This window comes from Anopheles arabiensis, chromosome 3 (assembly GCF_016920715.1).
Source record: "Anopheles arabiensis isolate DONGOLA chromosome 3, AaraD3, whole genome shotgun sequence".
Classification (NCBI taxonomy): Eukaryota; Metazoa; Arthropoda; class Insecta; order Diptera; family Culicidae; genus Anopheles; species Anopheles arabiensis.
The window spans coordinates 89,027,178-89,043,414 of record NC_053518.1 but is presented as its reverse complement, the minus strand read 5'-3'; the positions used below and the strand labels follow the sequence as shown (position 1 = coordinate 89,043,414).

At 42.9% G+C, this 16,237-nt stretch overlaps 1 protein-coding gene across 1 annotated transcript in view; it reads left to right on the top strand.

The window, feature by feature from the left end:
* The window catches only part of LOC120902935 (neuroligin-4, X-linked-like), a 143,594-nt gene that overhangs the window by 17,356 nt on the left and 110,001 nt on the right, over positions 1-16,237 (top strand). Inside the window, exon 2 of the mRNA XM_040312032.1 lies at positions 3,902-3,971. The gene's annotated coding sequence lies outside the window, so the exon portion shown is untranslated. The remainder of the gene's footprint in view (positions 1-3,901; positions 3,972-16,237) is intronic.

Genomic DNA, 16,237 nt, shown 5'->3' with positions numbered 1-16,237 from the left:
AAATCAACCCCGAACCGTTTGGCAATCAAGCCTGAAGGCGTCTTTTTTTGTCTGTAGTTCTAAAAGGAGTTTTTTTTTAGAAAACGGAGAATACAATTCCAAACGCCTTCGTTTCAGCTCAATATTTTATGAAATTGTTTTTGTAGCTTGAATAAAATAAAGCTCAGTTTAATTTTGGATGTTGAAGTAATTGCTGCTAAACGTTATCAATTTAGATGCACTGTTGGAACGTTTTTCAACAAATTGCTTTTATCAATTTAACGAAAGATTGCTCATTATTGTCTCACATGGTTTGATTCGAGTAGAATCTTTTCATAACATTCATAAGTGAGAGGATTTCTTTCCATGAACATCCTCTGGTAAAGGTAATTTTTTAAGCCTACTTGCAAAAATAAATCTATGACCTTGCGAGGTACCTGCCGTCAGTTATGCGAAAATTTCGGACGAAGACATGCGTGCAGGCGTTTTCGCGATCAAATTATTTAGGATGGAGTACATTGTTCGTACTCGCTAGTGTAATTTCGATATTCACTAGCGCATCTGGCGGCGGCTGGTGGAATCTCTTTTTGATCACCGAGGGAATAGTCGTGCCGGACCTCACAATTAAGTAGTTTTTCCACGAAAATGGCCGAAATACTTGCACAACATATTTATGTATCATATACAACGTTTTTCCAGTCCCGTTTAAGTAACACACATGGAAAAATAACATATTTTCTGAAGCGACTCCAAATTGTTTGGCAAAATGCTTCGGTCAGCCGCCGCCAGATGCGCTACTGAAAATCGAAATTACACTAGCGAGTACGGACAATGTACCCCGGCCTTTAGAGAAGAGCTTTTGCATTATGTTGATCCTGAAAAGTTCCTTGCGACACTCCTGGAGGATGTTTTTACCGGTTAGAGTACTACAGTGTCATATCGAAATTCCGCCGAAATTTGCCTGAGTTCATCACATTGAGTTTTGGCGTCAAATGCTTGCCATTGGACACAAGCTCTGCTTCCAGAAATATTTGTTCATGTTCCACAGGTACTATTTCCCTGTCAGGCTGGTTGCATCAACCTCTCGGCCAAGCTAACGCAGCAATGTAGCCACATGCCCCCCGGGTTTCATTTTCAGTTTCCTCTGGAACCTCAAGTCACTCAGACTCGTCGACCATTCGGAAGTTGGATTACTGTCCACGCTCTGAGAGTTGTCTAACAGTACCAAGATGTTGTAGATGCTGGAACAGGCTTGTACGAAGTCTACAAACTGCCACAAGGAGTCCGCTTTAGACGCTACAGGGCCACCAGGGATTAAAGTGCATTCATAACAATCGAATGTTGGAAAGTTGAACTAGTCGTGATAAAGCCTGTTTTTTTCAAAAGCAATATAAATTGTTGAAAATGTTTAGATTTTAGATGGGTGTTACCATCCATTTTCTATGTGAGTTTCGATTTAGCCTTATTTTTATTATCATTGCTACTTTTGATTTTATCATTATTGATTTATATCTTACAGCTGGGGGTTTGGGCGAGTAATAAACATCACTACCCTTGTTTTGATTAACAAATGACTCCTACAGAAGGGTGTTAAACAGTTTGACTAATTCGTCAGCTCGTTAAGCAGTTTGATTGAACCCATTCTGCAAATCAACCAGCTAGAGATGATCAACATATTCAGTGTTCACTGTTTGAAGGGTAGACAAGAAATTACAATGATCATATCCAAAACAAATCCATTCTTGAGCGTGATTCCCTAACGATTGGCCTGTTTGATGTTACGGTCCACATGGGTCCGTCGGGAACTTTCCAGCTTGTCCTGGTCAGCATTTACACGAATCAACCTGTACGAGCCTGTACGTGGTCAAGATTTATCATTCGTTCGATCGAAATGTTTCAACCGACTCTGTTTGATGCGAGAAAACCTCTCACCACTAGACCACCAGACCACTCACAGACTCGGCCCTGTCGCGGGGTCAGATCATTCGATTCATCATTTATTGACGTCGGTTTCGAACGTTGCTCACGGCGGATGTGTGCGGTTCGGCATTCATTCCGACTAGGGAGATCGATGATATTAATATTGAAATCGGCAATTTGGTGTAACAGAACGGAATGATTTACAAAGCGTTCAAGTACGCTACCGGGACCAGTTTCTGCGCGCATACAATGCCGGTTGATTGCGCATGGAAAAAAGCTCACTGGATACGAGGCACGGCTTTTTTTTGGTTTCGTTTTGAAGCTTGTAACGCGCGTTCATTTTTACGAGCACGTTTTTACATTCATCACAAGATATAAAAAAGGTCAGAAGCATGCAGCTGCATCAGCGATGCGTAATTGAATACCGTTGGGAGGTCGGGAATTAAGCGTATGACATTGATGGTTTGATGTGCCTTGACGTGAATGTGTGCGCTTTTTACCCCACTGCCACGCGAAATGTGAAGCTCAAATGAATGAAGCGAGGAAAATGAAAGCAAAAATAAAAGAGAAGCGACTGCAACGGAAATGTGTGTGAAACGAGCCCCGGAATCGGTTTTAGTGTGGAAATATTTTACCCATCAATGCGTCGATATTGCCCCCGATATTGGAATGTGCAAAGCGATCGTTTACATCCCTTTGTAAAGTGATGCATCCGATCGGTGCTGTGCGAAAAGCGATGAAAAGAATTAGAACAATTTTGAAAAGCATTGGAAAAAGGGTAATGGTTTATTTTTTGCTGTTGCTGATTGGAGAGCACATCGCTGGATGGTGCTCGAATTTGCTGCAACAGTGAGCAGGCAGGGTTTAATTTTTATGCACTCAGCTTTTTTATGGAAGGTCATCAGGAGGCAAGTATGGGTTGGTAGGTAGGAAGAAAGGGATGCACCAATTGGAATCGTGAAATGTGGCAGTTTTTCCCCATTAAGTTTCATTTTTGTTGCATCAATGGGGCCTGCTAGTGGCGCATTGCCGTGATAACAAGGATGCGTAACTTTCACTGGGTTTGTAACATTGCTGGATAATCTAAGTTGCGCTATGTGAATAAAAATATGCAAACATTCGAAGGCTCGTTGAAATGGTTCAAATTAATTCATACTTTGAAGAGAAATGTTTGTTTTAATCCTCTGAGGGCTTTGCAATTGTAGGGTGGTATGGGGAAATATTTCTGATGCTGAGCAATTTCGATACAGTTAAGAGAATCAAAGATTAGATGGACAAAATAGGGGAATAGAAGCAAATAAATAAATGTTATTAGCCGGTCTCGTAGTACAGTCGTCAACTCGTACGACTTAACAACATGCCCGTCATGGGTTCAATCCCCAAATAGACCGCGCCGCCATACGTAGGACTGACTATCCTGCTATGGGGGGGAATCAATTAGTCACTGAATGCCAAGGCCACTAGTGGGTACAGGCAGGCCTTGACCCCGACATCGGTTGTTGAGCCAAAGAAGAAGAAGAATTTTATATTGTTTTATAAAAATATGTTGTGATAGTGAACACTTTGGCTCTGTAACAAAATCCCCTAAACTTTACATTAATATATTTATTTATTTGTGTATACTTGTCCACCATGTTCGACTTAACAAGAGAAAGGTATAAAATTGAGATAGATATAAAATATAAATATAAATTTAATTAATGTTGCCCTATAAATTTCAAAAACTGGTCAGAAATAATCAGAAAATAACATTGCTCAATCAACGATAATAGTTTAACTCGAGAAAATTTTGGCTTTTGGAAAACTTATACTGATTATGAAATCAATGTGTAAGCCCAAAGGCAAAATAATATACATTTGATGCTAGTAGTAATTGATTACAATCAGAAAAAATAGCTTAAATTGTTATTCAAGTAGAAAACTCTTCCACTTTGAAGCCTTTTCCTTTCAATCAGCGCTTCAAAATTACTAACGATCAATTTTCTCCTTTCTTTTTTTGCAGCCAGAACAGCTGTAATTTCCCCCCTGGCCGTGGCCGTTTAGTCGAACACAGAAAAGAGGAAGCAAAACAGGTAAGCCACAGAAAATGGGCCCAATTTGATGGGATGTGATGGTACCAACAAAAAATGAGAGCTGCGGTAAACGTTCATTGATGAGATAAATTAAACGGCAAACACTTGACATATGAGTGGGAGAAAAGAGAGAGAGATGGAGAGAAAAAAGGGAGTAGAGTGATGCTAAAATCAAACGGTTCAATCAAAGCGTAATCGTACTGGCAGGCTGTGCGTCCGGGCGCTTGGGGTGAAACCAACGAAGCTCGGTTGATTGGGTGCTGCCCGTTGACCGGGCCTCGTTCACGTCAGGCCGCACATTATCCCGTTCGGTTGAGTTGTAAATAATTGGAATTAATAGCTTCTTCCGTGCGTTTTTACCAGCGCTGCCACCGGATGTGATTATAGTTGGCCAGCCCGTTCCCGTGTAGGCAGGTCGTAAAGTTGTTCCGGTGAACAAGGGCCAACACTGATTGGTCGGTGGTACCAGTTTGCTGCTGTTCGAGTATAATATGTTGCCTCGCTTTTGTTACTGCGTTCGCTCCGCAAGGTCACTAACAACGCGATGAAGGGGCAGACTTTGCGTATTAGCAGTAAACAAGAATTAAGGTGAAACTAATTAATTAGCATAAATGCTTAATCAGCCCGGCCGCCAGGCCGTTGACTTGGTTCGTTCGCCGGTAGCGTCTTACTCGATGGTAGCGCAAAACGGTACCCGTGGTACACCAGTCCGTGCAGCGTACTTCTTCAGGTCAGTGACAGTTTGAAAAGCAGCTTTTTTTCCCCATGTTGAGTCAAGGCACACACGCAAACGCTTGTACAAAAACTGCACAAGAAAGTTTGACACCATCGCCATCGCTGCCAGCACACGGGGAGCCGTAAACATGTTGCAGCTTCCACTGAACAAGCAGCAAAACAAGCGCGTCATAAGCCGACAAGTTCACCGTGACTTGACGTTTCGCAAACGGTGGCCATTGCTCGGTCGCCCCATTGACCGGTGGGCTTCTCACTTTTCCAGTCCAGGGGTCGGACATTTGCAAGTAGTTTTTTTTTCTCTTCTAACTCTCTTCTCTCGAAGGCTTCTCTATTGCAAACATGGCTTCTGGAAGCAGCTTAAACAGCGCCATCTGGTGGAACTCGGGCGGGTTTGGAGGGGTGTAGTTGGACTGTAGTGCAAAAAGCGCTTTTTTATGATTTCCCATCCCAACCGACATCTCTGAAGGTGGACAATAAGTGCAAGTTCCGGGCTGCATCTGACAGGCTCCAGCGGCGACCATGGGCCGTGGGTTGTAATGCCCTTGTCATGTTGTTACGCTGCCGTGCTGAATCACTGCACAATCGGGGCTGCCGACCCGATGCGATGGAAGGATGTATCGCTCGGAAGAGGGGAAAAAAACTTTGTTCCCCCGCGTTACGCTTCCATCTTCCTCACCCTTTCCCTAGGAGCGTTGGGGTTGGCAGTTGATCCCGTGGTCTAGTACGTGGCGTAACCGGAACGACCAACGACCAGGAAGCGGAAATGTATGTTTGCGGGCGTACGGAAGCATGCTTTATGGTGGTAAATTTACATTTTAGGGAAGGAAATATACAGTGTGTTTGTGTGTGTGTGTGTGTGTATGTGTGCACAAACATACGCCAGCCTCAGTGCACTTCGGTGCGCTGTCTTATTCGATTATACCAGGGAGCAAAAGGGAAGGTGGGAAGCTAAAGGAAACGTTCGATATCGTTCCACAGCCGTGGCTGTGTGGCTTCTGTTTGTTGTTTACGTGTTTATGAAGAGTTAGAGCGGCAGTAGCAAGATAAGCGAGGTAATGTATGAGCTTCCAAAGGGTTTTCGGGCAGCCTCAGTTGCGCTACCTGTTGAAAACAGTTAACAGAAGCAGCAGTGCTGTACATCAACGCAGGTACAGATTGTGTCCAGCGTCTGTGGTTCACCAGGTTTGGAGGGATTATAAATTCAAGTTTTGGGGTGTTCGGTGTGGTAAGGTGGACAAATGTGAGGAGGTCAATCGGACGCCAAGCCAAGGTGGTTATTGATTTTAATGATACTATGACATACGCTGACATTCATTGAATAACAGCTGTTGCAAAATGGGATGATCTGGACAGGATAGGAGGCGTTTAAGGACATGAATTTGTTATTTGTTTATTTTTTCAAGACTTTAAGCATGTCGATTTCATTTGTCGTTCTTTCTTAGGAATGAAAATTTGCAATGTATTTATTTTGTTTGAATCAAATTATTGATAAATTGTGATTGTAATGGAAATGTAAATGGAACAGGTTTGCTAGAGTAACAAGAAAAAGTAAAAGGCAAAACAGTTGTATTCAATTTCAAAACGTTTCTTCCAGATTTGTCTCTCGTTAGTTACAAATCGAGAAAAAAGTATACGCATAATTGATGATGCTGTCATGTTTTTTGTTTTCTTTCCACAGTAATTTCCACAAACTGTTTGTTATTACCTGCGTGGCTGTATACAAACATAATTTGAATGTATCCATTCTCAATGAAAAGACCATCGGCAAGTGCAGAAATCACAAAAACTTCCTAAAAAACGATGCAAAACTCGTAATGGCTCCGCCCGACACTGCACCGGACAGCTGCGTGAACATAACCAGTAAAGTTTGAGCATTTGCTGCTACTCGCTGCACATTGCTCCAACTAGCTCCCTTCGTTTGTCTTTTGCTGTTATCGCCGCTGTAGAGCGTTAAAAGTTGTCTCATTAAAACAATACACTGTCCAGCGAGTTTGGAGGGCGTACCACGACAATGGGATCAAACAGCAGCAGCAGCAGCAGCCATTGTTCGTCATTTGGCCGTCAGTGCTTGCGCAGGTGGGTTTGGCAAGGGTCCGTCCCATACATGCAGATGCTACGAAAAGTTTAATTGATTTTCTGTACATTCTGTAACTAATGTACGCCTCAATACACAGCCTATGGAAATGGAGGCGGAGCAAGTTTAGCTCGACGCTCGGTGCGGCTCCCGGAAGGGACAAGTTTTGCACAGTTGTTTGTCGTGGCAGAGTTCCCGTGTTTGATGAACCGTTTGAAGTTTTGTTGCTGATGCGTTTGAAGATCAAAGTGGTGGTAGTTGGAGTAAAATTAGATTGTTGAATGTTTATTAATTCAAGTAACGTGCAAATGGCAGCTTGTCACGAATGGAGGCAAATACGAATGGAAGAGTTTGATGGCCTTAAGATTGATGTTATTTTATAAGCGCAAAGACAAAACTCGAACTTATTGAATTAATTTTAAATCGATGATTTTATGTAAGTGCAATTGACAAATAATCAAAACTTGATTAATTAAACAACCACATTAGCTCTTGAATTGAGCCGCTTAGGAATAAAATTTTTCCAACACCTAAATAAAGTTTACATGGTAAACAGTTATTAAATAGTTACATTTATCAAGGGATGGATTCAGCATTTAATTATTGGGAGGTTTTTCGATACTAGTCAGCTTTTTTGTAAGGCGTTTAACAGCAGGCGGCTGTCAAAATCTCACTAACAAAACGATTTTAGAATACACACAATTGCTAGAATTCAATATGGATGGAACGTAATTGTCAACTGGATACAACCCGGATGATGAATATTGTTCCAGTAACAAGCTGAAATTTCAGCTTACTGGCTAGAAAAAGAAAACAAGTGATTATTTTTGTAATTAATATCGAAAAAAGCTCATTAAAGATGGGCAAGCAGTTCCTCTCTGGCGTTTCGTCTTCATTCGTGTAACCTGAATTACCTAATTAAAGAGCGTTTGATCAAACGCACCCGTCCGAAGATACCGCACAGATGTGTTGAAATCAATCTACTCACTCCTTCTCTTGCCATCTAAACCATTCTACCTAATTAATGTGGCTGACGTTAAGATGGAACACCGGAGCGGTAGAGCCAAACGAGACAGGACCGTACTCATCAATCACTAACGCACGTATCACGCCCGTGATGGATGGTGGCTTGCAGCGATCATTGATAAAATGGTAGATGCTAGAGGAAATGGTGGAAAACGGAAGCCTGTAGCTACATTCAACAAGGTCCACTACATCACTACATCATCCTTCAGCCCGATATCGATTGCAAAAGAAAGAGCCTATCGCTGTGCCTTCGCTGCAAAACTGATCGCGAGCTTGCGGTTTTGAAGCAAGCCACCTGTGCGTGTTATGAGTTTTTTTGTTCGTTTTGCTTGAGCAACGTTACGCCTTTTCGTTCACCTTGAAGTGGTCGATTTTCAGAACCATTACCCGTTTAGCAAAGTGGCGAAATGGGATGGTTTCATTTCCAAGGGATGAAACAACAAGTGAAACGAGCGATTCCACACCACATTCGTCTCTTCGGCACCATTGAAACGGGTGCGCACTGAAGAGCTCATGTCAGCAGCAAATCTGGAAGCGAAAAGTTGTTGAAGCCGATAATGCTTCTCCGGTGACACGGTCTGGTCTCCCCTGCCGTTTCTCAAACACTCCACACCAAAAGGGAAGCCTTTTCTTACTTGAAATGACACTTTGAGCAGTTGAGTCATTCCAAACAGGAGCCGAGGGTTCGAGGATCGTACGCGCGTCGTAACACACTTGCCATCACGGTGAATGGTGATAGTCACGCATCACGTGTCACGATTGTGTTGTCGCCCCCTGACAAGAAGGGGCGTTGGCAGCAATAGGGCACAGAGGGAATGGCGAAGACAATCGCAGGGACACAAACACGAGCACAGCAGCAGGCAAGGGTGTGAATATTTGTACAAGTGTAAATAAATCGATTCCACTTGAAGCAGCTGCCAACGGTGCTAAGCCCCCTTCTGGGAACTTGGCAAGTGGACTCAGCAACTCGGGCGAAAAGGAAAGTTTCTTCGAAGAACCCGCAAGTAAACATAAGGGAAGGGCAGCGAAAAAGTTGCTTCAATCTTACATACAGCCATGCATGTGCACTGGGTAGAAGGGGTCGATCAAGCTAAAGCAATCTGAGCTACGACAATCGGTTGTCGTTGTGACTTCTCCCCACCGGCACTTGGATTCGGCCTCCGATGTTTATCGCCCCATTGATGGGGAAAGGGGAAACGGAGTATTCAAGATATTCAATATGACCTGCTGTGCAATTTACCTGCCAGTGTTAACAGAGAGCAACGGGAGAACAACAGAAGCACAACAACAATCCAATCACCGACCGAGGAGAAAAAGGCTCCAACCGACTAAAATATACTAACAAAAGAAGCGTGAAAAACTTACAAATTCCTTGCACGTGGTTCAACTTTCCAGCATGGGCTAGACGACCGTGGGAAGGGTGGATGCTGGGGGTTACCAGTCACTCTGTCAGCTGGAAATGGAAATGGAAGCGAACCGGAAACTTCTCTAGCAAAGCGTGTACGATCAGACGGTGCCGGACCGAGCCGGCTCTGGTAACACACTTTTTTCTGTGTCCCTCTTTCTCTCACTCTCTCGCTTTTCTCGCTTCAAAGAATACATGTCATTTGATTTGTCCCACCTGACTGTGCTTGCAGCGCTGCGACTGCTACTACTGCCACCACACTGCTGCACTTCCTCCCGATCAGTGTTGTAATATCTTATCGCCTTGCAACACACTTGATGCGACGCATTGTTCCGACCGGATCGAACGTGCACCATCATGCCGTGCTCCGTGTTCGGTGCGGGATTTAGTACGCTTGCCCGGCTTTTCCGGTGGAACCGGTAGTTCTAGAGGAATGATTTTTTCACCTCTTTTCCCCGGTTCCTGCTTGTCGTGCTTTGTTTCCTTGTTTCCGGATTGTGGGCGGGGAAGGTTTGTTAGCTTTGATGCTTGTGTTGCGCATGATGGGCTGGATGGAAGCGAGGTGCGTTCACCGGATATCGTTCTGCTTAGTCGGATTAGAGCTCGAGCTGACGGCATAGCGTAGCGAGTTGTTCGCACTGGTGCACAGGTGGCAGGTGGTAGAAGCAGCTCAGGTGAATAAGATGAAGAAAGGCAGAATTTGATGAATGGTTGATTTTGCAACGTTCTTCCGGCCGCGCACAGCTGGAACGACAGAGCCGCTTTGGCGTGGGACGCATTTCGGGATGCTTGGGATCCAGCTGTTGCAGAGCATTGGGAATTGGGATGGGAGAAAAGATTTCACAACTGCTCGTTTGCATTCCATGAGAGCACTGATAAGATTGCACGTGATTTAGGAAATGAACAGCATTGTAAATTTAAAACAAGTAGCAATTGAAAACAAAAATCTATGTCATTGGAGATTGGAGAGATTGTTATGTTATTGGATGGTTGGAATATGCACGCTTAACAGTTGAAATGCAAGGTACAAGTGTGAGACTTCGAAAAAATATCCTTTATTCGATAATTCTAATTTTTAATTGCTCGGTAACGTAGGGGTACAGCATTAGTGCTTACTAACTAAAGCGTACAATAATTAGGGATTAACAAAAGGAAAATAGAAGGTTATGACATGAAAAAGGAGCCAAGAAGGGATCGGTAGACGGGAAGTGATAGGCTGAAATCGAACAGATCTGAGGCACTATTGAAAGACGAAATAGCTCTTAAAAATGGCTCATTGCGAGCAAAACGTGTATGACATATAGGTGTGTGAAGACGAAAACGATAACTTGAGGTGCGACAAGGAGCATAACAATGTACACGAGACAGAGGGGAAGGAGCCTCGATCGTATGAAGCAACAGGCCAGCCGCGAAAGGAGCCTGAGAGACGTAGAAGCGGTGTTCCAAGATAGGCATGACAGAGCGCATCTATCGTCATACGAAGGAAAAGGGAATAGACTGATATCTCAGTGACCTACGAAATACAATCTTTGTAAATCGTCTCTGGATCCTCTCAATCCTTTGGAGCACAAATACTTGGACAGGAGACCAGATGATATAGGAATATTTCACGGACGGACTCAGCAATAATAAAGGGACTTAAGGCAACGACTAATATAACCAAATAACCAGTTGTTGGCCTGATTGATGACTTTTGGATGCTGTTTGAAAGAGAGACTCGGATCAAATAATACACCAAGATCTTTAGACAAAGATACATGGGGAATAGGGGCATCACAGGGTCTAGAAACGTGAGATATACATGTAGTGGTTCGGAAAAAAGGCAAGACAGAACATTTTTCAGGACACAGAACCGTTAGAAGCACACCATGAAGAGAATTTACAGAGCCAGCATTGAAGGACAAGATAATACGCTTTAGAAGATATAGGAAGAAAAACTTTAACGTCATCCGCATATTGCAAGAATCTTTTAAAAGGAAATATAGAACGATTGACGATCTCATGAAGTTTGCAAAAAATCAACGAAACAAGGTTCAAAGAATTTAAAATTAAAAAGAAATGCGAGAATATGAGAATTATCAAAAACCCAATTAAACAATTTCAAAAGAACTTAACAATTTATCTGAATTGTTCACTAGGAATCCGATTCTGCGAAGATGCTTTCTTGCAAACAATGTCAAGAGTCTTTTATTCGAAATTAAAACAAAACGTCCTTTGTCGTTTCCGAGTCAAACACCCGTAGGCAACATTAGAAGCTTCAACAATTTGTAAGCCGTTCAACAAAGTACAATTAAAATCTGTATAAAATAGCTTATAATCTAACACAAAACGAAACCCACAAAGCAATGCAACATGATTCTAATTAAAATCGCAAAAACATCAACCAATCAGCCGGTCGGACATGGTCTCCCGTTTTGCGTTACATCTCTCTTTCCCTGCTTGATAAATGCGTAAACGTATCGCTTGACTTTACGCCACGGCTAATTAATCATTTTCTCTCATCGCTGACCACTGTCGGGTGCTGGACCGACTGCCGGACCGCGGATGAAAGGATTAAGCAGATTTTCATCTCGTTTTGCGCCTCGCACCCACCCCGCCGATCCGAGTAGCAGTTTCCTAGCAGTGCCGGCGGTTAGCAAACCCTTCGTCAAGTTAATCACACCGTGCACGATCTTTGCAGGCGAACACACGCAGAAATGCATGGCGGCCGCTAGAGGTGGCAACATGGCTTCCAATTAATTTGCCACATGATCCAACAGTTGCCCATGTCTCGAGAGTGCGAAATGAAAGCGAACACCGGGGCTAAATGGAGCGGAGCGAATCGGGGCGCTGCTACTGCTTTCATTTCCTTTTTTATTTCTCCTCCCCGATCCGATGTAATGGGAACTGTTCGTTGTTGTTGCTTGTTGTTGTTGTTGCTGTAGCAGCTTTTTTTTGGTGGGCTCCACTTCACATGCAACGGGACAACAATGTACCACGGTTCCACGGTTCCAATAGCATTGATCTCGCGGGTCGTTCTTTTTCTTCTTCTGTGGTTGCTTGCTTGAAATAGTATACTAAGGACTAAGTAACCGCCTAGGTACAAAGCAAAAGGGTCGAGGTGTGGGGTACAAACGGGAACGAAGGGTGACAGGAAATGCCAACAACGGAGGACACCGAAATGCTCAAATCAGGCTCGAAGGTAATCCTCTTTCTTAAGTTATTTGCTGTATTGGTGTATTTTTTCGGCTCCCTTTCTTCTCAACTCACCCTCCTCCCTCGGGGGAAAACGGAGCGAAGCGTGCCTGTCGGGGCGGACCGGTTGGTTGGTTGGTTACGGCTCGTTCCTTTGCCGTCGGATTCCGATTGCGTTTTGCTTTGATTTATGTGATTATATTGGAAGCCTGCCTACGGTGGCTCGGCGGTTGAGTTGTGTTTCATGTTTGAAGATGTGCTTTGTTACATGCCGGGTTGGGTGTGGAAAATATCCATTAAAATAGACTTACGCCAACTTAATCGTCATCGTCTTTGAATGGATTATTTTTTCCCCTATTTTGTGGGGCGTGTTGTATAAAATCTTTTTTTTTACAAAAATTTAAAAGAAAATACTTGACAAGTATTTTTACTGAAACAGATGACATGAGACATTGTACCGTTGTGCGTCTCGTTTATGACTAGCTTTTTTTGTCGATCCTAAAGCAAATATGAGAATAAGTTATGTGGGGGCCTTAGCTTCAATATATAGTATAAAACTAAAATAAGATAACTAAATAAGATTATTTGTTTTTATTGTAAGTGACTTATGATTAAATAGAGTTTTCCCGGGGTTTTCATAGTTGTGGGACAGTTCCTGGACTCCTTCTTATGGGAACTTCAAATGATGGAAATTGAACTATACGCCATCCTTTTCGGACAGGACTCTTGAAAATTCCTGTTAGATTTGTCCAACAAGGATGCCATAGAGTCCATTTCCCATTACATTAAGTTGATTTCACGTAAGAAAGAGTCAATTAAGTGTCCCACAGCTATGAGCACTTCTGGAAAACCGTGTAAATATTACAGGAATTCTTTGACCATCTCAACATCAAAGTTTAAATCCAACTCAAATGCATGGATAAGATGAAAAATGTAAGGTTTTCTATAAAATTTAATTGGAGGAAAACGATAAGGCAAGCTTTTAAACAAGGATTAATCTAAAATAAGATAAATCCATTAGCATTTGCTATATTTTATTGATTTTTTACCAGCTGGGCAAGCAAACTGTTTTATAAAGTAAGCAAATGTAATCAAACTAAACGAGTGTAGGTAGGCGCATCGTTGATCACATTATTCTTGGGGTTTAAATGCACTGCCTACACAGTTTTAACCGCTTTTCAAATCCAACCACTGTTTACCTGACTCCATTATCAAACTTTATCGTTACTGTTTGGAAAATGCTCGTCGAGTGAAAGCAAAACTGCCTCCCTCCGGCCCACATATTCATATTTCGCCGGGCAGCAGCTAACATGAAACGCAAAAAAGTTAGCCAGCCAAAGCGGGGCCATGAATAAAACAGTGCCATTAAAATTCGACCTCCTGTGTCCAGCCACGGACGAGCGTTTGCTCTATGTGTGTGTGTGTCGTTTACAGTGCGTGAGGAAATAACGCAATATTGACAGCTAGGAAGGAAGCGGTGCGAGTCGTCCTGCGGCTTTGCAAGGGGAAACAATAAAGCAAACATTCACCTTCAAAACAGAACAGAAACGAAAAAAAACTGCTCAGGTGTGTAGGTTGAGATGATTTATAATTACATCCCGCAGTGGTTAGTAGCTTCAAAAGGGGCACAATGCAGCACGAAAAAAAAAGGAGAACCCAGCTGACCTTCGTTTTACAACGGAGCGAAAACGCGAGCCATCGACAGCCCGCTGTTTGGACGATGGGCCCTTCCCCCCCAGCTTTCGCTTTTGCGAATGGGTCACGGGTAAAAGCTTTTTGCCGAAAAGGGAAAGTCCTTCTACGGACGCGCAGAACGGCCACCATGTTCTGGGGTGGGCTGCGCACACAAATGGCTCCGCAGGGGCCACTGGCCGGGCACCATTTGTAGCCAGACGAGCCGGCAAGATTAAAAGAAGCGTGAATTCTGCACGTCACGTTTTGGGTTTATTTGTGGCACGGCATGCGCTGGTGTGTTGTTGAAGCAAACCCGGCACGTGGTGGAGGAGTTGGTTCATTCTGGGTCGTTGATACATGGTCTTGCTTTTTTGAAAAATACATTAAGACAAATTTTCGCTCTGCCAGCTTTGTAGGCCCACTGCAGGTCGATTGGATTAGTGTGTGCGACGAGGACGGTGTGATGGATTTGATGCTTATCACGCACGTACGCTGACGGTGCGATCGGCACACTGGAGTTTAAGTTACTTAAGTTTGGTTGTGTGTGCGTGTATTTTATCACGAGTTCGCCAGATTACTGCAGAGCGGTTTGCTTTCGAAATATTATTTCAATATTCAGTTATAATTAATGCATACATGTTTCGTTCCAAGTCGTTCTGCTGCAGAAGTGGTTAAAGCGAGAAATCTTTAATGAATATTTCTTTTAAAATGAAAATACTCTGGTTTTTCATGATTTTTACTCAGATTTCATAATTAAGCTTGCTTTTTTTATTTTAAATTAATAAGAATTTGATGATTGCAGGTGGTGGAAATCATTTCACATGAAAATGAAATACAAATGAATAAAACTGACATGCACATTTCAATGACTGGCAGCGAAAATTCTGACCATTGCAATTGATTAATTTACGAGCATGAAAGGATGCACCAACAACTTGAGAAGTGGAATTTCATTTTACTTGTGAAGTTTATTGGTATCATGAATCCAACTGGTATCATGAATCCGATCCAATTTGTATATTTTTAATTCAATTTATACTACCTCGGATTTTTTCTGCACACAATTGCAATGCAATACTTTTACATTCGCTCATATGATTGCTTATAGCACACTAATGGTTCAAGTAGCTTCAAAAGGTCTTTTCAAAGTCTTTGTATGGCGTGTCATTTTGCAAAACAGACTACCAACCATTTGTAATTATTATTATTATTAATATTATCATTATCATTATTTTTATTATTGTTATTGTAATTATTATTATTATGTTTATTTACAATGCAGCACCTTTCAATTTGAAATTATTTCATTAAAATGAGTAATTAATTTTCTTTTATCTAAATAGGGATAAGATATCCGTTAAAAATGAAAAGAAATTATTGTACCTAAACCTGTTTTTAGTTATTTCTGGTTTCAATACAATGTAAGATATTTATTATATTTTCTACATAAACCCCTTGTTGTCTTGGTCACACTTGAGTTCAGTTTTCACGCCCATACAAACAAGGGGTTTTTGTCTTCGAATGTGTCGCCACTTTTTTACAATAGCTTTTTGTCTCATCCATCACCCGAGAGACCGTGCGGTATAAGAGTGTAAAAAATCGATTGCACTTCAATCCACGTGACACCATGACGAAGTGCGAGTGGATGCTTGCCAACATGCGCCTTCCTAATCCTCGTCAAAAACATCCATTTACACCTCGTACTGGGTCTAGCGCCGGCAGGGATGGGGGTGGCCCCATGTAAGGCACAAACAAGCGAAAAGGAACCACGTGAAGGTGTTTTCCTTCCTGGCACGCTCGCCCAGCGGCTGTACACCCAACATTGATGCCGCTCGACGGGAACAGATCAGACCATCGGGTGTGATGGCCGGCTCCACTCTCTGCCCACCAACGGCAATGCCTCATTTACTAGCGTGTTAACCACGCGCCTGGCAAAAGGGCGGGGGGTTTTGGCCAAACACGAGCCACCGGGGAAAATCATTATATGAGATGCTTGTCACATACGGTGCGACGTCCGCGACGTGGGCTTAAAAGTGGCATTTTGTCACCGTTTGCCATCGTCGTCGTCGTCATCGAGCTTACCGGCTCGCTAACAAATGTTCTCGTTCGGTGTTTGCAATGTTACAAACTGTGCTGGTGGGTGTGTGTGTACGGCAAGGCGATCACGAAGACACATAT